Below are 15,768 nucleotides of genomic sequence, written 5' to 3'. Positions count from 1 at the left end.
TGTCTCCTCCATGACACCTTTCAGGATGATCTTAGTTGCTAGTGTGGCTCTATCCTCCAAATAATTTTGCATATATATATATATATATATGTTGCCTCCTCCAAAATAATGTGGCCTCATGAGAAGATGATAATTTCATATTTGCTTTCATATTACTAACTTAACTGACATATAATATACTTGTTTATTCATTGATTGATCAAGTACCTTTTCCAATAGAATGGAAGCTCCTTGAGGCCAGGAATTACCTTGTTTATAATTCTGCAATTCTTTTTCTATAGTAGTTTCATATCCTTTTTTTTTTAATGACTTGAATTGCCTAACTCTGTGAGTACATTATAGCCAGCAAGTGCTACTAATGGAATGTATCCAAGTAATCTTGATTTCAAGTTGCTGGCATTGTTTCCTTGCTATTTGACTAGGGAACATGGCTTACCTAGTTATTTTCAAGTACAAAAGCATTTATCAAGCCTCTAATATATACCAGGTGTAATGTCTGGGCTAGCTTTCTAGAGGTCCTCTGGGAGGGCCCTTGAGGATAGATAGCGGGAGAATAGAGTCCAAACTCTTTATTGTGTCTTACACAATCTGTATCTGTCATAGTCTGACCCAGTCTCCTCCAGCAATCTGCCAGTCTGTCAGTCTCAAACAGTCTTCCCCCTGAATCTGACTTTGTCCCCAGTTTAAATATCCTATTATAATTATATCATTACAGTATACTGGACGTGAGAATTAGAGAACCATTACATCACCCTATTAAATACTAAGTATATATGTGAACTAGAGAACCAACATCTCATCAGTTGCATGGAGTTAATACCTTGTTTCAAGTATACTTCTCCAGAATTCAGGCCCTCTACAACCAGGCATTGGGCTATGTTGAGATTATGAAGAAGAGCACAAACAGTCCTTGCCTTCAAAGAGCTCACAGAATTAATCTCACTTTGCCCTGTACAGATTAATATTACATCATCTCTGCTGAACTCCTTCTTGCTTATCTATCCTCCTAATCATCCTTTATTGATTCCTCATCTTTTTCCACTTTATCTGTTCCAAACTTTTTTTTTAATTAAAAAACACAAATCTCTATGATGTACAGCTTAGTTTGTTTTAAAAAGTGCGTCATATATTTAATGTTGATTTCAAAAATTGTAATGTTTCCTGTTTCTGTTTTGTTGGGGGCTCTGGGACAGCCTTCATTTCAGTTCAGTAATCACCATGAGAGCAACCAGGGTTTAAAGTCCAAATCCTTTATTATCTCCTTCAAAGTCTTGTCTCCTTTCCTGGGGCCTGGTTAGCTTTCTTAGAGGCCTATCTCTCTCCTTGATTCTGAGAGCTTAAGCTCCTGCCCCCAGTCCTTTGTATTCTCTGCTTTTCCAAGCTTCTTGATGTCCTCCTGAATGTGTCTTGGTTTTTGTGGGGGAGGCAGGAGGACCACCTCCATGGTCTCTGTCTTCCAGTTCTGATTCTGGCTGAGTTTGTCTGAGCTTATATGCTCTCTGATCATAGGTGTGAATCTTGTGGAACTATATTAAGTCCTAAGTACATGTACTTAACTAGAGAACTTATTAAGCACCATGATAAACAACCATTGTCTTTATCTATTTCACTGCCTTAACACCTTGTTTCAAGTTCAGTGTTCTGGCCCATAACAAAAAATATCTTGCATGTGTGTGCTTCCTTCTCAACTTTTTTCTATTCCCTTTCAGCATTCAAAGAATGATTCAATGACCCTCTGTTGTTTCTTTGTTTTCCTTTTAATAATCTCACTAAATCTCCTCTCATTCCAACACCCAGGAATCTCTCTCTCTCTCCCTCCTTCTCTCTCTCCTTCTCTCCTTTCTTCCCTCTCTCCCTCCTTTCCTCTTGTGAGGAATGATGAAGACCTAATAGCTAATAGACTAAATACCGATAAATGTCAAATACTGATTAATATCATCAGCTCAGGTTAAGTAAATATGTTTATAGCTGTCCAAGGCTCAAGTAAATATGGGTCTGCATATACTATACAGGTCATAGGGGAAACAGAAATAATGAAAATAAAATACAGAAAAAGAATTCATACATTCCTGTAAGTGCTTCACCTTCTCTCTCTCTCTCTCTCTCTCTCTCTCTCTCTCTCTCTCTCTCTGTCTCTCAGACCTTTAGGAGAAACACCAGCTGTAAAGATATTTTCCCCCAGCTTTGTACTTCCCTTTTAATCTTGTTTCTGTTGGTTTTATTTGTGCAAAACCTTTTTAATTTAATGTAAAATTGGACATTTTGCCTTTCATAATGTTCTCAAGTTCTTCTTTGATCATAATTTCCTCCCTTCTGGTAGGTAAATTATCCCTTGCTCTCCGAATTTGTTTATGGTATCATCATTTGTGCCCAAATCATCTACCTATTTTGACCTTATTTTGGTAAGGGATGTGAGATGTAAGTTTATGATGATTCTGACATATTATTTTCCAGTTTTCCCAGTATTTTTTGTTAAATAGTGAGATCTTATCGAAGAAACCAGAGTTTAGGGGTTTATCAAATACTAGAGTAGTATAGGCCTTGATTATTATGTGAATATTCTATTGATCCATCACTATTTTTTAGCCTGTATTAAATGGTTTTGATGACTGCTGCTTTATAATATAGTTTTAGATTTGTTAGTGTTAGACCATCATCATGTATACGTTTCTCTATTAATTCCCTTGACATTTTTAACCTTTTATTCTTCCAGATGAATTTTGTTATTTTTCTAGGTCTATAAAATAATTATTTGGCAGTTTGATTGGTATGGCACTGAACAAGTAGATCAGCTTAGGCAGAATTTTCATTTTTATTATATTAAATCAGCCTACTCATGAGCAATTGATATTTTTCCAGATTCTTAGATCTGACTTTATTTGTGTTTTGTAATTGTGTTCATATGGTTCTTGGGTTTGTCTTGGCAGGTGGACACCCAAATATTTTTTCTATAGTTATTTTAAATAGAATTTCTCTTTTTATCTCTTGTTGATGGGCTTTGTTATAATATATAGAAATGCTGATAATTTGTGTGGGTTTATTTTATATTCTGCAACTTTGCTAAAACTGTTCATTGTTTCCAATAGGTTTTTGGATGATTTTCTAGGATTCTCTAAGTATATCATCATATCATTTGCAAAGAGTGATAGTGTTATTTTCTCATTACATATTTTAATTCCTTTATTTTCTTTTTCTTTTCTTATTGCTAAAGCCAACATTTCTAGTACAAAGTTGAATAACAGCAGTGTTAACAGTCATTCTTGTTTCACCCTTGATCTTATTGGGAATGTGCCCAGCTTTTCTCCATTACAAATAATGCTTTCTGTTGGTTTTAAATAGAAGCTGTTTATTATTTTAAAGAAAGCTCCCTTTATCCTTATGCTCGCTGGTGTTTTTTAATAGAAATGGGTGGTATATTTTATCAAAAAATTTTTTCTGCATTTATTGACATTATCATATAGTTTCTGTTGGTTTTGTTATTGATATGCTGGATTATAGTAATAGTTTTTCTAATATTCAACTAGCTTTGCATTCCTGGTATAAATTCTACTTGGTCATAGTATATTACCCTGTTGATAAACTGCTGTAATTTCTTTGCTACTGTTTTATTTAAACTATTTGCATCAATATGCATTAGGGAGATTGGTCTGTAATATTCTTTCTCTGTTTTGACTCTTCCTGGTTTTGGTACGTACTGTATTTGTGTCATAGAAAGAATTTGGCAGGATTCCTCCTTACCTATTTTTCCAAAGAATTTACATAGTATTAGAAATAATTGTTCTTCAAATTTTGGGTAGAATTGACTTGTGAATCTATGCTGAGAACAAGAAGTCCCTCACTAATATAGTTTTGTTGTGTATTTCTTCCTGTAACTGGTTTATTATATTTTCTAGGATTTTGGATGCTCTACCAAGTGGTATACATACACATTTAGTATGTCACTATTTCATTGTTTATGGTAATCTTGATAAAATTCTACTTTCCTTCCTTATCTCTTTTAATTAGATCTATTTTTACTTTTGCTTTATCTAAGATCCAAATTGCTACCCCTGCTTTTTTTATTTCAGCTGAAACATAATAAATTATGTTCCAGCCTTTTAACTTTACTCTGTATGTGTCAGTCCATGTCAAATGTGTCCTGTAAACAACATATTGTAGGATTCTATTTTTTAATCCACTTTGGTATTGGTTTCCATTTTATGAAAGAGTCCATCCCATTCACATTCATAGTTATAATCACCAGCTCTGTATTTCTCTCCAAACTATTTTCTCCTCTGTATTTATTTTCCTCCTCTCTTTCCACTCTGTCCTTAGTAGTTTTTCTACTACCTTATCCCCTATCACCCCTTCCCCTTCTCTTAGTAGAGTCTTTTTTTTAATCCACTCTGCCCACTATCTTATCTTATGTCACTCTCTTCTTTCTCTTATCTTTTTTTCCCTAGAGTTTCTGCTTTCCCTTCCATTCAGCCACTCCCCATTCTTTTCTCTTTCTCCTTGTATAATAAAGAATTATAGAATTAGATAAATTTCTAAACCCAACTGAATGATTTAGTTATTTCCTCTTTGAGTCCAAAATGATGAAATCAAGCTTTACACAATGCTCATCTCCCTTCCTACTTTCCCTTGATTGTAATAGGTCTTTTGTGACTCTTCATGTTATCTAATTTGTCTTATCATACCTCCCCTTTCCTCTTCCAATATAAACCTTTTCCCATCCTTTGATGTCCTTTTCTTTGACATTACCATATCAGAGTCTATTCAGGACAACGTTCTCCATCCATGTGATGTCCCTTCTGACTGCCCCAGTAACAAATACAATTCTTAAGAGTTACAGATATCATTTCCCACCTAGGGAGATAAACAGTTTAACCTTTAAATAATATATATTTTCCCCCCTGTTTACTTTTCCATGCTTCTCTTGAATTCTGGGTTTCTAGATTAAATATTCTGTTTTAGCCTGGTTTTTTCAACAGAAATGATTGAAAGTCTTTTATTTTATTGAAGATCCATCACCTCCCTTGAAAAATAATGCTCAGTCTTGCTAGGTATTTAACTCTTAGTTGTAACCCCAGTTCCTTTTGCCTTTCAGGCCCTCTGATCTTTTATTATAGAAATTGTCAGATTCTGGGTAATTCTGATTGTTGCTCCTGGATAACTGAATTGTTTTTTGTCTGGCAGCTTGCAATACTTTTTCCTTGAGATTGTAGTTGTTTTCCTCAACAATGTTGTTTGGGATTTGCCTTGTAGGATCTCTTTCCAAAGGTGATAAATGGATTCTGTCAATGAGTATTTCCCCTTCTGTTTCTAGAATATTGAGGCAGTTTTTCTTAATGATGTCTTGTTGAATACTATTCAGGTTCATTTTATTTTTTTTTAATTAAAGCTTTTTTATTTATAAAGCATATGCATGGACCATTTTTCCAACATTGACCCTTGCATAACCTTTTGTTGCAAATTTTCCCCTTCTTTCCCCTCCCCTCTCCCCCATCTGGCAAGTAGTCCAATAGATGTAATATTTGTTGAAATACATGTTAAAGCCAATATGTGTATACATATTTATACAGTTATCTGGTTGTGCAAGAAAAATCAGATCAAGAAGGAAGAAAAAGAAAAAAACTGAGAAAAAAATCTAAGCAAATAAAAATAGAGAGAGTGAGAATGCTATGTTGTGTTCCACCCTCTGTTCTCATGGTTCTTTTTCTGGGTGTAGGTGGTTCTCTTCATCATTGCATAAGTGGAACTGGTTTGAATCATCTCAATGTTGAAGAGAGCCACATCCATCAGAGTTGAGCATCGTATAATCTTGTTTTTTCCATATATAATGATCTCTACAGGCTCTTTTTTTGGTCATGGCCTTCAGGTAGGCCAATAATTTTTAAAATTGTCGCTTCTAGATCTATTTTTCAGATCAGCTGTTTTTCCAATGAGGTATTTCACATTTTCTTCCATTTTTTTTTGTTAGTATGACTGATTCTTACTGTCTCACAGTGTTATTAACTTCCATTTGCCCCAATCTAGTTTTTAATGTGTGATTTTCTTCAGTTATCTTTTGTATCTCTTTTTCCATTTGGTTAATTATACTTTTGAAGGAGTTGTTTTCTTCTTATTTTTGCTTTATCTGAGACCCAAATTGCTTCTTACAATGTTATTTTCTGTTTTTTTTTTTTTTTTTCATTTTCTATTCTTTTCTTTTGGTATTTATTCTGTTTTTACTTTTATGGTTGAGCTCTGTTCTATCCCCAGTTTTGTGTACAGCTCTGAACCGTGGCTTTGAGAACAGGGGCCTCTTGTATTTGCAGGGATAGCTTTGCCAACTTTTTTTCAGGAAACAGCCTCATTTCCCAGAGTTCGCCTTCTGAGCTGGGACTAGAGGCTGCCCCACTGATCTGCTCTTCTACTGAGCTAGGACCAAGGGTCTCTGTTCTTGATTTGCTATGATTAAAAGCCTCTCACTAGCTTTTTCTGAGTTTGTCTGAGCTGGGCTAAACACCCTTTTCACTCCAGTGAAACCGACTTTTCTTGAAGTTTTTCAATTTATTCTTGACCTGGAGAGTGGTTTCAATATGTCAAACTCTGTGTAGAGGCTTGGTTTCATGTGCTTTTCAAGGAAAACTGGGAGAGCTAGAGCAGCTTCCTGGCTTCATTCTGCCATCTTGTCTCCATCCTTGGAACTACATGAAAACTTTCTTGATCTTAAGTTTGATAATGATCTACCTCATCACATGGTATGTCACTTTCTGTGAACTTAATTTAACAAATCAACTTAAACATGGTACAGTAGAAAAGACATTGCATCAGGAATTAGATGGCCTGGGTTCAAGTGTGATTTCTTTTACTTGCTATTTATATGACTTTGGGCAAACTACTTACTTTCCTGCTACCCTCTGTAAAATAAAGGGATAGATTAGTAGTTTTCTCAGAATCTTTACAAATCTAAAACTATGGTCTCATTAATAATATTATTAATGATTATAGCTGATATGTATGTAGTGCTTTTAAAGTTTACCCATTACTTAAATTACACTAACCCAGTTGATCCTTACAATAACATTCTGAGTTAGAGTTTAATGGAATTATTATCTTTATATTATAGATGAGGAATTGCAATTCAGATATGTTAAGGAATTTGCCTATGCTCACACAATAGTAAGTCAGATTTATTCTGATTCTTAAGCCCTGTACTTTTCCCACCACACAAAGTTGCCTGGTATCTCTGGTAATGAACATAGCACAAGACCTAGAGTCACAACCACTTAAGTTCAATTCAGCCTCTTATGCTTACTGGCTATGTGACCTTGAACAAGTCATTTAATCTCTGTCTGCCTCACTTTCCTGTTAAATTAATGGGTATTAAAAGTAGCACCTATCTTTGAGGATTGTTGTGTGATTAAAATGAGAATTTTACAAACACTTTAAAGCATTATGTCAATATTGCTTATATTGTAATAAAATAAGGGAATAGAGGCAAGGTACAAAGAATAATACAGTATACTGTAACTGTGATGAGAGTCTATAAAAGATCCACACAGACGATTCTGGAACAATTTGAGCATATAGAGAATCATTTTGATGGGTGAAATTAGTGAGTGCTTCCTAGAGGGAGTGACATCAGAGATGGGCTTGAAAGGATTCTGAATGTTAAAGAAGAACAAAAGAAATCTTCTAATTGGCTTCACTAGTGTGCCCAAACAAAACTGGAAGATGGAATTCTGGATTTGAAGAACCATTGTCTATTTTACATGGCAAGTAATAGTAGATATTATATCCCTTCTAGATTATAAACTTCATTATGGCAAACCTTAACTTGATTCTCTATCAGTATCTAATGTTGTAGCTGTATGTGATAGGGGCATAAATGTTTGTTGAATGAATTTTGAGTACAATATTCAATAATAAGTATATTATGTCTACCAAATAACCAATCAATAAACAATTATTAAATGCCTACTATGTGCCAGACACTATGTCAAGTGCTGGGGATACAAAAAAGGGGCAACAGAGCATCCCTGACCTTAAGAAGTTTATAATCTATAGGAACAGACAACATGCAAACACATATAGACAATTCTCCTTTACCTAAGTGGATTGTTCTGTAGACCTCTATATAGAATGGTTTTTATGTAATAGTAACCTGAATTTGACCAGACATGGAAAAGAGAGGGAGGAAGGGAGGCAGGTAGAAAGGAACATAAGAGTCCATGGACAGAAGGGACTGATACATTATTCAAGGATATATAGGACTAAGGACAGAGAAGAGAGAGCAGGAGGAGAAACTTGGGCCTAGGGTCAGCCAGATAGGGGGTATGGCAGAACCAAGAGGAAGAAGGGGAGAGGATGAATAAATATGAGGATTGAACATAGACTGGAAACATAGGTTGGGGCTGGGTGAGCAACTTGTGATGGGTAGGGTGAGGTAAAGTCTCCCATTTTTGTGCTGGAGGTCTCAAGCAAAGTCCAAAATCCGGTGGTAGCAGTCTCTCCAGGCCCCTATTCTTCTGCTTGCACTTGGAGAGGTTTGTTTGTTTGTTTTGATGGGATAGTAGGAGGCCCAGCAGCCCCAGTAGGCAGCCTCAGGAGTTAGAGAGAGAGCAGCACAGTATTGTAGTAAAGTTAACATAGGTGAGGTTTTTTGGCAATTCAGATTCCTTTCAGAATAAATTGTAATTTGAATAATTAGAATTTAGGTAAAGCAAGAAGTGTCTGTACTTACAAAGCACATACAGAATAATTAGGAAATAATTAACAGAAAGAAGGCACTAGAATTAAGAGGAGTTGGGAAAGTCTTCCTATAAAAATAGAATTTTAGTTGGGATTTAAAGGAAACCATGCATTAATAATGCTCAAATGTGTTAAATAATCATAGCTTGATATAGTACAATGTAAAAAGGCCTACCCTGAGCATCAGGATGACTGAGTTCAAAGATGGATTTGATATAACCTTCCAGAGATGATCTTGAGTGAAGAAATTACTTTTTCTGGTCCTCAGTTTTACTATCTATAAATGGAGATGATACCCCTATTCCCTCCTTTTGTCCCAACAAACTGGAACTCCAATATAGATATCCTGATTTCTAATCCAGTGTTATTTCTATCATACTACACTCATAGGACTTGTGTTCTCTTCTGGCATCCTTGACCTTCTTCTTGAGGACAAGTAAATGGCAGAACTGATTTAAGATTCTGGCATTCACTACAATAGAGATATAGCTGATATACACATATGTATATGTATACATATATATCACACACATATATATACATGTATATATATATATATATATATATAATCAACTATATGTCTATTGTAATGGATATGTAATGAATATTGTAATGAATACAATAGATATATAGCATAAGTTGAATAGAAAAAGTAATGCTAACAAGGAAATTTTCTGGATATGACAGTATGCTTCCGTCCAAGGATTTTCTGTTTATTTGATTCATTTTTCCAGGCCTTCAGTACTTAGGAGCAGGCTTTGGAATCCCAAAATTATTCCTCATTCCCTGAATGTACACATATAAATATACATATAGATTTATACATTAAGACCTACAAATCTCTCTCTCCCTCCCTCTCTCTCCCTTCCTCCCTTTTTCCCTCCTTCTCTCTTTCTCTCCTTACCTCCTTCTTTCCTTCTTCTCTCTCTCTCTCTCTTTCACCCCTTTTGTCTCTGTCTCTCTGTCTCTGTTTTTCTCCTTCTTTCTCTTTTTCTTTCTTTCTCTTTCCCCTCTCTATCCCTCTATCTCTTTTTTTCTCTCAAAAACCATGTACATAAATACCCATATACCCATTGTATGTGATTAAGTATGCTTGGGAATGGAGCCATGTGTCTTCCTCAGGGCCCTGCAACAGGGGAAGGTAAAGAGGATAGGAAATTAAGCATCACAGGAAAGTACTGTATCTTTTCCGGATAATTACCCCTACCTTGTATAATCTAACGAGCCATTACTATGCCCGGATGGAACATTTAAGGAGAGTTATTGTATGTTTTCTCACAGTTTACCCGATTGTAGGAGTTAATTGATTTACCTAGACCAAACAAGGATGGGGAAGGAATTCCAAAACATTTGAAAGAAAAGATTCTGATGGACTTGATGTGCAGCTGAGTAAGGAACACTTTGGAATGAAGATCAAAACATAGCTTCTTATATAATAAAATATAGAATATTGTAACTGGAACAAGCTTCACAATAGAACACAAAACATTTTATCTAGCAGAAACCCTAGAACATAAGATTGGGAATGTTAGAAGCAGAAAAGAACCTAGAACACAGATCACTGTGGCTGGAATAAATCTGAGACATTATCCGCTCTAACTCCCTCATTTTGATAGTATTCCTCCAGTTGTACAATTCAAGGTATCTCTTTATGTGGCAGTTTCAGTTTAAAGGTGTTGAAAATCTACATTGTAGCAGAAAGCTTTCAGATTGGAAAAAGAGAAGTAAAAGACTACCCCAAACACTATTAAATTAATATTTAAATTAAATTTTATTTTTCAATCACTGCACTTTTTTTCTCCCTCTCCCTTTCCTGAGGATGGAGAACATCATATAATAAATATGCATTATAAATTACAACATTGAGCACATCAAAAATCATGTTTTGTGTATTTAGTCCATCACGTCTTTATTAGAAAGGCAAAAAATATTAATGATAGCTCTTTTTTCAGGGCAAATAACTGGAAACTAAAAAGATGTCTATCAATTGGTGAATGGCTAAACAAAATGTGACATATAAAAGTAACAGAATACTATTTTGCCATAAGAAATGATGAAAGGCATGGTTTTAGAAAAACTTGAGAAGTTATACAAAATGATTCAGAATGAAGTGAGCAGTACTAGAAGAATAAATGTAATAACATAATAACAACAACATTGTAAAAAGTAACAGTTTTAAGACTTAAGAACTCTGATCAATGGTACAACTGGGTGGTATAATAGATAAAACATTGTCCATTGAGTCAAGAGGAACTGAGTTCAAGTTCAGCCCTACATACTTACTAGCTATATGATCCTAGGCAAGTCATTTCATTTACCTAAAAAAAAAAAAAAAAGCTGATCAGCAAAATGTCTGACTACTGTCCATGATTCCAAAGGACAAATGACCCTAATAAATTTGAACAGGGATTTTGTGCATTTCATTTTCCTATTCTTCACTCTGATAATACTTTTTCTCCCTTAGGCCAAGTTCCTGAGTGTCTAAGCATACTAAGAGCTCCTGATCTCATTTTCCTTAGTTGTCTACATCTGGGTTTATATGTTTATATACATGCACAGTTAGCTTAATGGGTCTAAGAAGGAAGACACTAGTTCTGCTTAGGACTCTTCCTGTCTATAAGCAGAAATAACTCCCTCTCCCAGAAAGTCTCCAAAGTGAAAATAATACCACACACAACAATTCCTCAAGACATTAATATAATGGAAAGATTTCTTAAAAATAGAGGCAGAATTTGTGGACTCAAGTTTGTCTCTGATACTTACTAGCCATCTGACCATAGGGAGAGCTATTCAACTCTCTACATCATTTTCCTTATTTTTCAAAGTATGGGAAAGGATGTTAATGTACATTGAAAAGTGTGTAGCTCTAGATTAAGAGGACCTGAGTTCAAATCCTCCTTATGGAATTACTACCTATGTAAACTTAGCAAGTCATTTCATCACCAAAGATCTCAGTTTCTCCATCTGTAAAGTGAGGATGTTCATTTGGGAGCCTTTTAGATTTTTTTCATCTTTTTGTCTTTGATCTCAGTGTTCCTTTTTAATCTAATTCCACCCCTTCCCCAAATGAATCTATGTAGTACCCTGACTCTGCTACCAACTACTTAGCTATCTGTGGGAAAGCTACTTAGCTCCTTTGGGCTTCTGCCAAATGAATGAGTTGAATGAAATGAACTATAAGTTTCCCACTCAAAATTCTGTGATTCTAAGGTTGATTCCACAGCACCAAGTAGAGCCTGTGCATATGTATGAGACCTTTCTCTTTAGTCCTATTATGGGTTTGCTAATTTCTTTCATACCCATAGCAACCCTAGTCTATATAACTATCTCCTTTTCTAGATGCTCCTTTTTCCTTTTTAAGTTCCCATGCTAACAATGGACAATTTGCAGAGCAGAGAAATTGTAATTAAAACCCCCAACAAATTAAATGCGTCCTTATTCAGGAGGCCCCCATTGGGGAAGAAAAATCAGGAGGAAGAGTGGGAGAGAGTAACCAATTACCAGGCACCTGGTAGCCAACCCATTATCAGCTAAGGATGCAGCTCTCCATACCAATATTAATTGCTGAAGGGCCAACTTGTTCACAGGCAAACAAACTCATAAATATCCTACACACCGTTAATGATGACTAAGTGTGTCTTTATAGGAAGCTCTGCTCTGTGAAAAGACTCTGAGCAAGAAACACCCAGCATTTGCCACAAATCTCTCCCCCTCCATTTGTCCCTCACAGATGAGGTTGCCATCCTCGATAAGTAGTGTGAGTGCCTTTCCAGGATCAGAATTATGATGTGCCAGTTTATTGGTTTATTCATTATTTATATCTCTCTTCAAAGGAATATATATATTTTCCATCCATGTATTATGTCCCATCAAGTTATTGTTCAGTTGATAATTAAATTAGGGTTCTCTCACTGCTTAATGTCCTGCCGATCTCCCTGGCTGCAATATCCGTTTGGAGGACTGAGCCTCTTAGTGCAATAACTCCTAGGAATGGGCCTCTGTAGTCTCAGAATAGGCCCTAGTAGCTCCAAACCAATGCCCCCCAGTGAGTTATCTCCTGGAATTGGTACTTTGCAAGAATACAGGCAAGGGATATAATGCCACCCCCGTGGATAGGCACTGGAAATGGATCGTGAAATGCCTGTTGTTAGTTGTCAAGACTTCCACTCCTACCCTGCAAAGGCTGCTAACATTCTGGTAGCATGGCATAGTGGTAACAGGGAAAGATTTGGAGTGAGGAAACCTAGGTTCAAGATCTGACCTTAGTATTTACTAGTTATACAATGCTGAGGAAGTCAATGGACTTCTCAGAGCCAGATTCTTAAACTGAAAAAAAAGCAGGGATGATAATACTCTCTCTGCTTATCTCACAGGATTATTGTAACTAAAATGCACTGTAGACTTGAAAGCTCTGTAGAAATGGGAGCTATTACTGTATAATCATTACTGTGTGCATTGATTGCTGACTGGCTGCCTGCAAAACAACATATGGAAAAAGCCAAGGTGGGAATTATTGCCTAGTGCAATTCAACTCAACAAATATTTATTAAGTTATTACTGTGTAGCCTGTCTTAAGCTTTAGAGGATATATAAGTTCTCAATAAGAAATGGGCCTGCTTTCATTGAATTCACAGATTAAAAGGCAAAGACACCCATAGAAAATCATAATACACAATATTGTATATATATATATATATATATATATATATATATACTCATCTGTTTACATAGCATATCTCCTTACTAAAGTGCATGTTACTTGATGATGTACACCGGTTTTCATTTTATCTGTGTTTATTTAACATAAGTGCCTTGTGCATAGTTGACACTTAATAAATGTTTGTTGTACTGGAAAGGAATAAACTCCAAAGGCACTGGAAATTTAAAAGCAAATGACAGTGTGAAATGTCAGCATTTATAAAGCACTTACTGTGTACCTGGCACTTAGCTAAACATTAAAAATGCAAAGAAATTTGTAATGGAGTTAGAAGACTAGGCTTTGGATTCTGGAATCTACTGAAGACCTTCTTATGAGGCTTTCTGAGTTTTTTTGTTTTTCTCTGCAAAATTAAGTGGTTGTACTAAATTATTTCTAAGGTCCCTTCCAGCTCTAGTATGCAGTGATTCTTGGTAGGTCAGGAAAAAAGAAAAGGAAGGCAGGCAGAAAAGAAAACAGAGAAAAAGGAAGGAAGCAAAAAAGGAAAGAAAGAAAAGAAGAAAGGAAGGAAGGAAGCATAGAATAAGGAAAGGAAGAACACTAGACTTAAACTCAAGTGACTTGAGTTGTATTGCTAACCTTAACAATTGTATGAACTTAGTTAAATTGCTTACTGTCTCTGAGTCTTAGGTGGTTTTTATTTCTCCCATATCTAAAATTAGGGAACTAGACTGAAGGATTTCTGAAGTCATTTTCAATTCCAAATTTCTATTGTGGTAAATGCTCATTTCACTTCAAATACTCTATTCCTTAGCAGTAAAATCTTGGACACTTCACTTCTGATTCCTTGGCCTAAGTTTACACTTATAAAAATGTGTGTGGTAGCATGTTGTGGGCCCAGTGTGAGTAGGAAAAGTTTTGGATAAGTTGGTTGGAATTGGGTTATCATCATCACCACCTCCTCCTCACTGGAAAATTGGACCAAGGAGTTAGAATTACTTTAGAATATCATGGGATAACTTTGATCTTTTTTTGCCTGAATTCACTTCTCCATTGTACTTTCTGGTCATCTCCATGCTATGTCACATCCATTTAAGACATCACCTCGACTTTCTCCCCACTGGGAATTTTGCTCTCAGAATTACTCTCAGCATGAATTACACCCTATGTAAGTGCTTCCTCACCTCTCATTTGCTTTCTAGCTCCCCTTTATGTATTGTATACCTCATTCAAAAGTAAGATTTCTAAGTGCTTGTATTGTTTTTCTTGCTTGTATTTTTATCACTAATATAGTGCTTAGCATGTATTAAACAGTTAACAAATACTATATAATCTATTCATGTATCTGTCTGTCTGTCTGTCTGTCTATATCCATCTCTCTATCTAAAATCTATTTATCATCTGTGAGGAGCTTTAAGGTTTCTTTAGTTCTAAGATTCTATGAAGTAACTACTAGAAAATCAACTGGTAGAGGGGGAAAATTATACTATCCAAGGTCCCGAATTAAACTCTACAGGAATTCTGTTAGTAACTGAAAGTATGAGAAAGTGCGCAAACTGTTCTAGAATTCATGATAAAGAAGGAGGAAGCAAGCTGGGCATTGTTTGACATATACCCTACATTTTGAGTGAGCAGATTTTAGACTTTAGAATAAAAATATATGGTATATAATAGCCTAAAATTCTATAGAAGGAGTTGACTGAAAAGAAGATGGGAATGTTTTAAGAAAGAGACTGAGAAAAATATAAACTGAGAGAAAAGTAGTAGCTTCTAAACAGAACAATTTAAATTCACAGAAATTTTTTTTTCTTTTTACCACAGTACTGTAATTATGCTCAGGAGATGGAAGTATGGGAGATAACTGAAAATAAATAAAAAGTAAAATAATCCTATTAGAGTATTGTCAGATGCACTAAAACTGAAAGAAAAGTTTGAAGTTGATATGAATTCTAAGGGCCCCCAAAACATCTTTTATACCTTTAGGGGAAAGATAAAATAAAAAAAATGAAAAAAAAAATAACACACACTGCTTAGGATATATGGGACTATGGCAACTGAGGTATTGTTGTTACTTAGTCATTTCAGTCTTGTCTGACTTTCCATGACATGATTTGGTGTTTTTGTTGGAAAAGATTCTGAAGTGGCTTGCCATTCCTTTTTCCAGGTCATCTCATAGAGGAGAAACAGAGGCAAACAGGAAGAATCCTAGTTTACTCATCCTGTGGGGTTTACCAATCCATGAGGATCTTTCCGGGCAACTGAGGCAACCCCAGATTATATGTTAAGAGAAGGTAGTAAGTCAGAGAGGCTTTTTTTTCTCTATATTCCGTCCTACTCCCTATCTGCCTGTGTGCCTTGAGATATAATTATATCTCACAGCTCTTTTCATTCAC

The sequence above is a fragment of the Sarcophilus harrisii genome, chromosome 1 (assembly GCF_902635505.1).
Source record: "Sarcophilus harrisii chromosome 1, mSarHar1.11, whole genome shotgun sequence".
NCBI lineage: Eukaryota > Metazoa > Chordata > Mammalia > Dasyuromorphia > Dasyuridae > Sarcophilus > Sarcophilus harrisii.
This window is presented reverse-complemented; position numbering follows the sequence as displayed.